Below are 3,159 nucleotides of genomic sequence, written 5' to 3' on the forward strand. Positions count from 1 at the left end.
CTCTGGATCAGTCTGTGGAAATTTTATTTCCAGAATGCAAATCTGTACAGCCACCTTGGCAAAAACAATATTAAAACTCTTCTTAAAAAATCAAAACAGATCTACATACGATCCAGCTCTCCCACTTCAGGGTATGCACTCGGAGGAAAAAGGAGCACATCGAAGAGCCGTTTTTCTGCCTGTGTTCATCCAGCACTGTCCACGACAGCTAAGATAAGGAGTTGGCCAAGGTGTCCATCAGCAAATGAATAGGTCAGAAAATGTGGTGTAAGTGTATGTAATGGAGAACCATCCATCCATCCACCCATCCACCCGCCCAGCTATCCATCCATCTACTCATCTATCTATCCACGCCCCCATCCACCATCCCCGACTTAGTATAGGCAAGGAGCATTTAGGAGAATAAAGTCAGGCCTGCCATCCTGAGCCCACCAGCTGGAGGAGGTACACCCCGCTCAGGGCATTGGTGCCCTCCAGGACAAGCTCTGAGATGGTGCAACTTGCAAGTCCCTGGGTGGGGGTGAGGGCCAGGAAATCTCCGAAGCGGTCTACAGAAATGCAGAGTTCCAAGGCGATAGGCAGTGTTGGGGAGCAAGGACCCCTAGGTAACATGTGTTGTGTTCTCTGCAGACGCGGAAAACCCTTCTTTTCTAGGGACCTCCAGATTCTGCCCAGTGCTGGCATAAGCCCCACAGAAGAGCACGGCAGAGTAGGGAGGGGTTAAAGACAAGCAGCCCCAGGGATTTGTATTTCTTGAATGCTGGAGGGAGCTGGGCCTGGTGCTCTTCTGAAACCAGGCAGCAACACTGCTCCACTGCAGCTGTACCAGCAGGGAGTGACACACCCCTGAGTGCCCAGGTCTGGACACAGAGAGCCCTTCCCTGGGTGCTGAAGCCGGTACCAGAGGGAAGATGGCCACACGGGCTGTGTGTTCTGGGACCAAGGCCCACCAGGTTCTCGGCCGTAACAAGGCCTCCTTGCTGGCTCCCTGGGGCCATGTGCTCCTCCAGCCCCGCCTCCTAAGACCTGTGATGACTCCCTCGGGACCATGCACCACCATCATTCCCACCCCGACCACCAGGAGTCAACATGGCCAGGGGAAAGGGTATGCTTTGTGCCCAGAGTGTCCATTTTCTTCCTCTACCCTTCTGAGCTGTGGATTCAAACCCCAAGCCTGCTGAGCCTATCTCCTGAGTTCACTGCCTTCATAGGGCTGCCGAGGGGGATTTATGACCCTGTGGAACAGGAGGCACGTTGTGTCACAGAGAGGGGATGCCCAGGGCTTCAGGACCTCCTGGGATAGCATCAGCCTACTGTACCTGTCACACAGGACAGCAGCCCCCTGGGTCTGACCTACAGGGCTGGGCCTAGAAGCTTACTCTAGCTCTGGGCCAGTCCGCCAAGGAACTAGGCTAGTGTCCAGACCCACCCCATCCCAAGAATCTCTCAACTAGTGCTCACCAAGGAGTTCAGCCAGCCTGGGAGGGGAGAACCCAAGGCCCTGGACGCATCTTCCTCAGGGTCCCTAGTGGGCTGCCTTTCCCAGGTGGATGTGAGATAAGAGCTTTGCCCTCTGAGGCCCAAAGGGTCAGTACAGGGCCAGGGACCACAGGTGCTTCTCCCATTGCTGGCCCTTTGTCTGACCCAGGGCCAACCAGAGAAAGCCACACAAGCCCTGAGCCGCCACAGGAGGCCACAACCACAGCGTCACCCACACTTCCAGGCTGAGGCCCCTGGGCACCGCTCCAAGCTTCCTGCCCCCTCCCTCCCAGCCTTGAGCAGTGAGGGACTCTGCTTGTTCCCCTCTGGCTGTCTCCTTTACATCCACCCAGGTGGAGTCCAGCCTTGGTGATGAGTGCCCATCACTGCCACCCTGTCTCACATCCCCACTCTCTAAGCACACGATGGCAGTAGACTCCACTCTTCCTGGTGGGGCCTGCTTTGGCGGACCCACTCAGAGGCAGCCCTGCACTTTGTAGGAGATAGCTGGTATGGAGGACATCCCCTGATGCCCTGATCCCAGCATGGACGGCTCCCGATTTCAGGAAGGACAGATGCGAGGGCCCCAGCCAAGAGCTTGCCTGGCTCAGAGGTGATGAAGGCTGGCCAGGAGGGCTGGGCTAGGCAGGTGTGAGCAGTACCTTCTCAGGCAGTGTGGAGTCACCAAGCCAGCTGGACATGAACCTCAGAAGCCAGTGTCCTCCCAGGATCCAAAGCTCCAGCTACCTAGCTAGGTCCAAAATATGCCACTCCCACAGCCATGGGACACCAGTGAGCTGGGTATGAGGAGAGCCCAGGGGCTGAGCACCTGGCCCCTCCCCAGCACACCCTCCTGCCTCGCAGTAACTTGCACCCCTCACCTGAGAGGTGGTGCAGGGTCCTAGGGATCAGCACCCTGTTCCCAGGAGAGGCCAGGAACATTGTCCCACATTCTGCATTGAGGAACACACCTGCATGGCAAGCCCTATCTTCTCTGGGCCTGAAGGATGCCAGTGCTCAGCCCCTGTGCTGCCAGTGAGGCCAGGCAGAGTAGTCTGGCCGTCTGGCCTTGCAACATGGTGCCCTCTGCTGTCCCTCTGAGGAGAGGTACATAGGGAGCCCATGATGGGGCGGCGATGGTGGTGGTGGAGGCTATCGCCTGAGGCTGCAGGAGTGGCAGCTGGCACAGTCTGCTGAAGGTCTGGCTGCTTGGGAGCAAAGAGAGGCTCCACCACCCAGCATCTGGAGTGGGAACTGCCCGGTGCCAGCCTGCAGCCCACTAGGCCTCAGGGTGCCATGCACTGCAGGTGCAACTCTTCTGTGTCTGCTACAGACTTCTTTCTCTGCAGCTGGCAGAACTGTCCAGGATAAGTGGTGCTGGATGAGGCCCTGACCATCTGGGGGGGACCAGCTATCCATCTGTTGGAAGGAAACTGAGGCAGAGAGCACTAAAGGACCTGTGCCCAGCAGGACACCAGGGATCATGAGCTGAGCTACTGCCCTCTGGTCCCTCCTGTGCCATGCAGCAGTGGATGGAAATGACTTTGGCCCTGGGTGACCTTTTCCCAGCGTGGGTGGCAGGGCCAGCCAAAGCCAAGCTCGAGACAATCACTTTCATCAAGGTCAAAGCTCAAATCGGCGCCCCGCCTCTGCCTGCGGCATCAGAAATGGCTTATTGAT

This window comes from Fukomys damarensis, unplaced genomic scaffold, assembly GCF_012274545.1.
Source record: "Fukomys damarensis isolate Sample0158 unplaced genomic scaffold, DMR_v1.0_HiC HiC_scaffold_19, whole genome shotgun sequence".
Lineage (NCBI taxonomy): Eukaryota > Metazoa > Chordata > Mammalia > Rodentia > Bathyergidae > Fukomys > Fukomys damarensis.